Source organism: Camelus ferus, chromosome 2 (assembly GCF_009834535.1).
Source record: "Camelus ferus isolate YT-003-E chromosome 2, BCGSAC_Cfer_1.0, whole genome shotgun sequence".
NCBI lineage: Eukaryota > Metazoa > Chordata > Mammalia > Artiodactyla > Camelidae > Camelus > Camelus ferus.
The window spans coordinates 75,957,544-75,967,939 of record NC_045697.1 but is presented as its reverse complement, the minus strand read 5'-3'; positions in this window follow the sequence as shown (position 1 = coordinate 75,967,939).

Sequence of the window (10,396 nt, the reverse complement as noted above, 5' to 3'; positions counted from 1 at the left end):
AATCTACTCTATTCTAATCCTATATTTGCCATGCTCTTCATAAATTCAGCTTACCAAAAAACACACCTCATATCTTCTATAATTAATCATTAATTGTTAGATTACTTTTCTTGTTTTTTTTTTTAATTTAGAGAATTAACAAAATTTTGAACTACTTATTTGCAGGTGTGATCTTCAGCATGTCATCTGATTGTCTTTGTAGCCTGTTCTCTGAAGATAGTAGCCACTAACATGTTTCCTGACAAGCAACTTAAATTCACAAATGACTTGACAAGCAACTTAAATTCACAAATGACTTAAAAATAGTTGAAGACTAGGTGACTAATTTAACAACCCTAACAGACACCCTCTTGTACGGGATATAATTGAATTCACATTGTTTTTCTAAATAATTATCTTGTTTAGGTTAACAGCTCTGTGATGCAGATAGGAAGTGTTATGGGCTGAATTGTGTCCCAAATAATGTTCAGGGCTTTCTTGCCAGAGAAAGGAATACTTTCTGCTCCATCCTCCCTATTTAAGTGGGTGAATAATATAATAATCAGTAGCAGTAAAGGAAGAGAATACTAAAAGACCTTTGGGGTGGGGAGAGAGGGAAAGGAAGACAAGAAGATCATTAAGTAAAAAAATGTATTTTTAATTGAATCCCCCAAGATAATTTTACCCTTTGATTTCCCATTGAAGTCCTTCTTGCTGTACATGGATTTTTGCTAAAATTGTCGGTAACAGTATATCCAAAATAAATAAGTACTTATTATTATGTTATCAAGAGTGGTGTTAAATTACTCTATTTGTAAAACTATAGTTGTCTAGCTGGTTTATAATTCTCTGGGAGGTAAATGCTGCACCCTAGTCCCATTCAGAGTCAGTGAGCATGAACAGAGAGGGCTTATGGCTTAAGAAGAGTCTGCAAAACACCAGTGAAAAGAGAAAGTTGAAATGCTATTTATACTATTTAGTTGTACAACTCCACTAGCCATTTCAAAATGAATCCCTTCATTTCCTTTAAGTTCCTATGATTTGCTTCATATATATTCCTTTGAGTTTCTTCTACATATAGCGTTTAGGTACTTGTTTATGTACTCTTGAGCATCCCTGTGCCCTCTATGAAATTGAGATGACAAATGTGCCTACATCGAGCGTAAGGATTAGATGAAGTAATTAGCACAATGTCTAGCATTTAGTTGAGGCCTGATAAGTACAAGCTGTAATTGTAATAATTATCAGTGGGGCCCTGATTATGCTTTAAACTCTAAGGGTTGGCGCTATTGCCAACCTCCTTTGCACCCCTTGCATTTTTACTTTCCCTTTCCAAAATTAGACTGTGAGACTGGCCAGAATATTAATTTGTTTTCTATATTCAGCCTTTAGACCTTGTATGATGAAAAAATTAATTTGCCCATATTCAATATTACCCATTCATTCTTCTCCAGCTGAATGTATTATGATTTTCCTGAAGAGGAGATGAAGGAAGGGAGGACCCTAAAAAATATAAGTGGAAGGCAGAATCTCAAAAGTAACAAAATCCAATTTCCAAAACTTTTTATTTTGACAAAGTGATGCCAGGATCAGAACAAATTTTTGTTTAATGCCAAATCTGGGAACAGTCCAGGTGTCCTCCAATAAAAGAGGTAGGGGGAGGAAAGTGTGACATATTTGTAAAAATAGACTACTACTCAGCAATAAAAAGGAATATGTTATGATACACCTCACAGCATGATGATCTCAAAACAACATGCTGAGTGAAAAAGCCAGGCATGAAAGAATACATACTGAATAATTGCATTTATAAGAAGTTCTCGAAAGGCACAACTAACTCATGGTGAGATACTCAGAACAGAAGGCAGGACTGACCAGGAAGAGACATGAGACATTTTCTGGGGTGGTGGGTATGTTTTCTATCTTCATCGGATTGTTGGTTACTTGGGCGTATGCATTTGTCAAAACCTAACTGTGCATTTTGCTCTACGTAAATTTTATCTCAGTAGAACAGATGGGGAAAAAAATCCAATATTCTGGTAGAAGACATAGTGAAGTAAAAAGACTTAGCTACCTATTTTGAAATGTATGCCTGCATTATCCATTATGTGACATATTGTTATTATAACAACAGTGACTAGTAGTTTAGAATGTAAATAAAGAAGGATAGAAGAGAAAGTGGTTAAAGAGTAACATTCCTCTTAAGAAATAAACATAATCTTCCTCTTACAATCAGCATGGCCATAATGGTGCCCGGCTCCTGACTGATTCCTCTGCAAGCTGAAGCATTCGAATCCCTGTTCCTTTCTTCCCCCTTTTTTACTTCCACTTATTATGCAGGAGTCAGTGTGGAAACCACAAGGGAGTCTGCCCAGATCTAACTGGACTGCCATGGACAGGCTGTTAACCTTTCTTTTTTCTTCTTCATGGAGTAAAATGAGAGAGCTTAACATAAGGAGCCTGAAATTCCTCCAGTCCCTAACATTCGCCCTCTTAAGAAGATTCTCAGGAATTTGAACTTGGCCCCTGATTAATAACATGCTTAGTCAATAAAATCTGACAAAAATAAAGTACACTGATAAGGTAAAGGATAAGCTGGTTGCCTCAACAAAGCATAGGGTTTTTACTTCCTGGTGCCAGTGATCATTTGGCCCTTTGCCTGATAATGAAGCCTCACTTCCAAGTCTCATGAAGAATCATGATTTAGAAAGGACATTGAAAGTTTACCTACTCTTTCCTTTATGCAAAAACATACTCAAAGCGAACCAGTTTTTTTTGTAATTTATTAAAAATTTTTAATTTTTTAACAGCTTTATTGGAATATAAATTGACATACCGTACCATTCACCCATTTAAAGTGTGAACCAGATATTTGAAAGTCAATTTTTTATTCTGATTTAAAAATAGCAGTACATAGTTTTTGTAGAAAACTTGAAAATGCAAGAAACTGTAAAGGAGGAAATAATAATCAGTATTATTTCTGTATGTATCCTTCCAGTCTTTTTCTCCATATATCTCTATTTTCAATCTTTATATTTTTATTTATTTCAATATTTTTATTTAATATATCATTAACAATTTCCATGTTGTCCTCCCACAAATCATTTTTAATTACTATATTCTAGGCCAGGGGTTCAGCAACATTTTCCTGTAAAGGGCCAAACAGTAAATATTTTAGGCTTTGCTGGCAATTTGTTCTCTGTCACAACCATACAGTTTTGACACAGGAACCGGAAACTGGCTGTAGACAATATGTAAATAAATGAGCATGGCTATATTTCAATAAATCTTTATTTATATATAAAAAAAGACATTAAAGAAAAAGACAGCAAATGGACCTAACCGGCAGGCCATTATTTGCTGACTTCTGGGCTTTTAAAAATCTAGTCCATGGTGTAGGAATATTTCATAATTTATCTGACCAATACCCTATTGTCAACACAGGCTGTTTTCAATGTTTTTGCTATTATGAACAACAATGTAATATATACATCTTTGATTCTTTTAGTAGGATAAATACCAAGAACTTGAATTGGTACTAAGGCTATTCTACGTAGAACAAAAGTACAGGCGCGCGCGCACACACACACACACACACACTTTTTCATCATCTCAAACAGAAACTCTGTACCCATTACACAATAACTCCCTACCTCCTCCAGCTCCTGGTAACTTCTGTCTCTCTGTATTTCATATTCTAGATACTGAGAATCATACATTTGTTTCATGTCTGGCTTACATCACTTAGCATAATGTTTAAAAGATTCATCCTTGTTGTAGCACATATCAGGATTTCATTCCTTTTCATGGATAATATTCCATTGCACAGATCTTCTTCTACTTTTGATGGGGTTACATCTTGGTAAAACCATCCTAAGGTGAAGATATCATTAAGTTGAAAATGCGTTTAATACACTTAACCTACCAAACATCATAGCTTAGCCTAACGTACGTTATATGTAGTCAGAACACTTACATTAGCTTACAGTTGGGCAAAACCGTCTAGCACAAAGCTTATCTTATAATAAGGTGTTGAGTATCTCATGTAGTTTACTGAATACTGCACTGAAAGTGAAAAACAGAATAGGGTGCTGAATGGTTTTAAGCTTATTGATTGTTCATCCCCATGACTGCCTGGCTGACCAGCTGTGGCGCTGCCACAACCCAGCATGACAGGAGAGTATGGCACTGCCCACCACTAGCCCAGGAAAAGGTCAAAATTCAAAATTCGACATGTGGTTTCTGCTGAAGGTATTTTGCATTGTCATAAAGTCAAAACATCTTAAATGGAAATAACGTTAAGTTGGGGACCATCTGTATGTATATACTACGCTTTGTTTATCCACTCATCCATCAATGGACGCTTTGGGTTGCTTCCACTCTCAGCTATTGTGAACAACGCTGCTATGAACATCGGTGCACAGATACCTGCTCAAGCCTCGGCTTTCAGTTCTTTCAGGTATATATCTAGGGGTGGAACTACTGAATCACGTAGTAACCCCCATGTTCAACTCTGAGGAATGACCAAATTTTTTCTACAGTATCTGTATCCGTTTTTACATTTCTATCAGCAATGACAAGGGTTTCAATTTCTCTACCGCATCACCAATTGTTATTTTGCTGTTTTTTCCTTTTCCTAATAGCTATCCTAATGGTTATGAAGTGGTATCTCATTGTGGCTGTTACATTTTTCTGATGACTAATGATGCTGAGCTTTTCATGTGCTGATTGTATATATTAACGTGCCATTTGGTATAAATCATCAATGTCGCCATCTGGCCCAGGACTATTCTTGAGAGGTTTTTACTACTAATTCAATTTTCCTTATAAGTTAAAAGTTTATTTGGACTTTCTATTTCTTCATAATTCAGTGCTGCTTGGCTTTGTGTTTATAGAAATTTGTCCCTTTTATCTAAGTTATCCAATATGCTTATAATCATTCATAGTATCTTTATAAATTTTTTTAAAGGAAAGTTTTTTTTTATTTGTCATTGTATTATTTAATTATTTTTATTTTGGCAGGAAGGGAGGTAGTTAGGTTTATTTATTTTTAGAGGAAGTACTGGGGATTGAACCCAGGACCTTATGCATGCTAAGCATGCACTCTACCACTGAGCTATACCCTCCCCCCTATAAATTTTTTAATTCTGTAAAATCAAGTAGTAAATGTCCCCACTTCCATTCTGATTTTAGTAATTTGAGCCTTCTTTTTTCTTAGTCAATCTAGCTAAAGGTTTATTAATTCTGTTGGTCTTTTCAAAGTATCAACTTTTGGTTTCGTTGATTTCTATTTTTTTCTATCCTCTATTCATTTATCTCTACTCTAATTTTTATTTCCTTCCATCTGCTAGCTTTGGGTTTAGTCTGCTGTTCTTCATCTAGTTCCTTGAGATCTACAGTTAGGTTATTGGTTTGAGATCCTTCTCCTCTTTTAATGTATGCATTTATAACTATAACTTTCCCTCTCAGCACTGCTCTCACTGTACCCCACACATTTTGGTATGTTGTTTTTATTGTCATTTGTCTCAAAGTATTTTCAAATCTCCCTTGTGACTCCTTGACCTGTTGGTTAAGAGTATGTTGGTTAATTCTCATAATTTTGTAAATGTTTCTGTAGACAGTTCATTTTAAATCACTTCTGCAATATATTTCTCATTCACTTCCTTGGGAGGGCTGTTGTATAGCGAAACAGCCTTGAAAAACTTTTTCTGTTTTTGAGCTTAACTGCCTTTGATGTGATTTAATCCCAAGACCCTTTGGGGTTTGCCAAAACTCTAGTGTTTCCCCCAGTATATAGGCAAGTCACTCGAAAGTCAGCACACTAGATTAGTTACTGGTGAAATCCAGTAACTTTGTTGGTAGTTCAACATTGTATCAGACATATAACCCCACTAGGAAGGACCAGCTGTAGCTATTTATGACTGGGATGAAATAATAACTCTTAATCCCATGGTCAAGGGCAGTGGGGTCAGGGTGAGCCACGGTTTACCTTATTGAATGAATTGTCCTTTTCCATTAGAAAAAATTATTTCCACACTAGCAATTCATCACTCACACTTCCGGATATTTCTGGAGAGATACAGCAGAACAATTCATGTGCCCGATTAATGTACAAAAAGTGGGAAGGTAGACAGAGTGGGGTCTTTGGAAGCATAAGCTTAAATATCTGACATTGTTCTCAACTGAAATCCAAAACCTTGCACGACAAATATGTGTCTTGTACTAAGTAGAAAATTCTTAAATTCTTACACTGTAAAAATTCTAAAATCCCTTATAATAAAATTAAAGTTTTAATGCTTTGCTGTACATCTGAAACTAACACTGTAAATCGACTACACTTCAATAAAAAATAAGAATTAAAAAAAAAGTTTCAAACTCCCATGAATTTATTTTCTGATTAGACTTTATCATATATTAATGAGTCAGGTAGTATCAAATGTTTTACTATACATTATCTATAACTCTCACCATGACATTGGGAGGTAGGTTTCTTCACTTTCATTTTACAGAAGGGATGGACATGATGATTCAGAAAGGTGAGTAACTTGCTTAGGAATTAAACCTAGGGGCTGGTCCAAAGTCTTTGGATTTTCCACTTCAGCCTTTATTTTTCAATCCATATTTTTGTCTAAAAATATCAAAAAAATACATATGATATGATGGCTACTGAAACAGTTTCAAGTTATAAACATCTTATAGTTTGCTAAGTGCTTCAGTTATTTTAAAGCAAATTATTTGGTGCCATGATGGGCAGTCTCCTTTCCATCAGATCTCCACAAATTCTGTTAATAATCCAAACACAAAAGACGGCATTAAAAAATACTCATTCCACAAATGTATGTAATAAGAACTTTATTAGCCACTGGAAGGAATACTAAGACAATCTTTTCTCTTAAGGAACTTTAATTTGGTATGGAAACAGGACATATTTTTTTTAAACTTAAAAGCAGTGAGTGTATCTCACATTTTGACAATTCGTTTGTATGCATTTTCTGAGGAAGAATTCAGATTTGGAGAAGTAAGGGAAACCTTTTAGGGGATGAGACTTCAGCTGAACTTTCAGGACAAGCAAGAGCTGGATAAAGATGAATAATTTCAGAGCTATAACTATGGTACCTAAAATATTTGTTAGTTGAATTTGGCTAACACTTTTTGAACATTTATCTTATAACAATTTCTTTCATTTAGTCTTCCCAGTGATTTTGTGAGACACGGACTATTATTTCCATCCCACAGATAGAGAAACCAAGGCTCAAAGAGGTTAGGCAACTTGTTTAAGGTCTTCCACATCCAGCCAGCACTGGAAGAACTGAGATTCAAACCCAAAGAGGACAGGGCCATCCTGTTACCTTGCCCTCTTCAGGAGGCAGGCGATGGTCTGAGTTGGGCAAGCCCATCTCATAGGACTGAGCTCGGCAGTACAGAGCACAGGAATGAGAGCAGCCCGACGCCGATAGAGGGCGCTGTTCGTGGAAGCAGTTGGAAAGTGCCTTGCATGGATGGGGTTCACAGATTATGAAGAACCACGGTACCAAAACAGCTTAAGGCTTTGCACTATGAAGTGTACTTTGCCAAAAAGATCTATTTGTATAAAATCAAGAAACCCAGATGTTATGGACTACATGTTTGTGTCCCCCCAAATCCATATGATGAAACACTGACTGGATGATATTAGAAGGTGCAGTCTTTCGGAAGTAATTAGGTTTAGATGGAGGGGACAAGTTTAGTGTCTTTAAAAGAAGAGAGACTAAAGCTCTCTCTCCTCAACGTATGAGAAAACCCAGAACAGGACCCTCACCAGAGTCTGACCATGCTGGCACCCTGGTCTCAAACTTCCCAACCTCCAGAACGGTGAGAAAGACATGCTTGCTGTTAAAGCCACCCAGCTCACGGCATTCAGCAGCCCTAACTGGTGAGGACTTTAGGTAAATGTCTCTCCCTCAGCGGCAAATGTGAACAATCCCTTCAAACCATGGCCTGGGAAACAGACCAGATGTAATACAAAAGATGTTCAAAAGTATCATTTCCTCCTTGCAAAGACCTGAGTGCCTGGGGACCACAGGTGTTTGCCCTGGGGCTTGGTCTCCTCGCTGAGTCAGAACCCCTGCCGTTGGCTTGAGGCAGCAGGTGTGTGATGAAAGGAGAGGGATGCCAGGCAACAGGGCTCTGCCCCCTCCCCACACACATCGGTGGCGGGGCACGCAGACTTAGAGCAGATTTACAGAGGAAAGGACCAGAGTTCACATGGAGACAGGAAATCTGCTGAATATGGGGCACAGAACCTTACAGGGCTCGAGCTCAAGCACTCTTTAACTCTGCTCTCAGCAACAAGAAACCTGTTGTCCAGAACTTTACAGAAGAGGCAATTCTTCCTCTCCCTCATTCCTCGCACTTGGGGTGATTCTTCCATCACATTGGTGCAGTGGGGAAATGATGGGCTTTGGCACCCCTGGGCAGCCATCAGTGTGCGAGGTGGGCTCCTTGCCCCCTGGTTTCCTCTCCCAGTCTAAGTTCCCTCAATTGGAAAAAGAGCATAATGAGATTCACCTGGTGTTAAATAAGAGGACCCCCAACTGGCAATGCCTGACCTGTGGTAGCTTCTCAAAAGTAGTGGCTTTTTTCTTTACCCAAATACACACATCACTTAAGGAACTTAGGAAGAAAAAGAGGTAAATGCTGGATATAAGAACTGAAGCAAAGTGTGCTCAGAAACTTGGCCAGAAGCAAGCACACATGTTGGACAGATTTTTAGCACCGAGAACTCACCAGTTCATGCCTGGACCAGACAATCCTATGGCTTCACTTTGGTCCTTTGGGGAGCCCAGAGTCAGCCTAGACTATAATGACTCCCAAGACTGTTTCATTTCCTCAGAGCTTTGCTATCCTTTGAAGGCAGGTCATTGTACCTCTCCTCCTTTTGATATTCCCTCAGGAATAATTTCTGAGAGAGTTACATTTAGCAATGAAGCCTGGTGCACTGTGGTGCCCGCCCCCCCCACCCCCGCATTAACCTGTGTAAGAAAGGCAAAGGTGCATTACTACGTCCTAGCTAACAAGAGAACTGCAATGAGTTTGCTTTATTCTAACAAATTTGTAAGCTCAAACACTTGGGGACTCTTTTGCTTTCAAGGTCATTTTACCCTAGGAGCACTGACTTTTCTTCCCTCTGAAACGCAGTAAATTCCAACTGTAAGAAAAGTCAGTAGCATTTGATAAAGAACCTGTTTCAAGGACTAGTTTCCCTCCTAATCAACTAATTGGATGATAAGGGAATAAACTCCCCTGAAAAACAAGCAACAGTAACAACAAAACCTCTAACAACCTGTGATGGTGACCAGAGCAATTATGACAGGGAGGCAGCAAAAGAGAGAAAATGAAATTCAGGTTCCAACTCCAACACTCATGAGCTCTTTCATCTCACAATACTGGTCACCAACTCTTTCCTTGCCTACCTCGTGGGGTTTTGTGAAGATGAAAGAATGTATGTCAAGCATGAAAACTGAAAAATGCGATGCCTCACACATGAATTAAACACGCCACGTAGAGACACACAGTAGCACAGAATCCATTACTGATACAATCCAACTTACATCAGTGAGTAACCTGGTCTTGTGTTTCTGATGTTCTTATATACTTTATTAGAAGAAAATAAATGTTCGATGTCAAGGTTAATGAAGTATCACCTTAGTTCCATTATATAATGCATTCAAGATCAGGGCAGTCTTTGGGCTCTGGCCAGCAAAATCAACACACCAGTGTTTCAAATAGGAGGATAGGACAGGCTTTTCATCCCAGGCCTGGGTGGAGGTGGCAGAAAGACTTGTGATTTATATTCTATCATTTCCAGAGAGTTCAAAGAAACTTGGATTATCCATCAACTTGCTTTTTGAACCATATTACCTTATCCTCATCCCCTCCTCCCCCCAAGTTGCTTTTACTAAATTTGTCTTTGAGGGCCAGGCCTTCATCTTTCCAAAAACAACTTTCTGCAATCCGCTGTCGCAACGACTACTGAAGTCTAGTTGAGGACATTACCCTGGTGCCCCCCTTCTGAAGGAAGAGGATATTTCTTTCAGAATTGACTGACAGAAAGGACTCTGCTTTCCTGGAAGAATGAATGATTTTTGTCCCTCTGTGAACAATGAGAATCAGAATCATGGGGTGTGTAACTGATTTTCTTTTTCTCCATGAGTGATTTTATATGGTTGTGAATTATTTTGAACCTTAAATCCAAGAGCAGAAAAAACAACACACTCCAGTTTACTTAGTGCTCCATTAATTGAAGGTTATCAACTTATTTAAAAAAGTTCTTGAAGAAAATAACCCTCATGTGATTTTAATGAGTACTTTAAACTAAAGTTTAAAAAATCTTTAAAGAAAACTAAATTTTTTAATTTGTAAGAAATAGTAATACTAA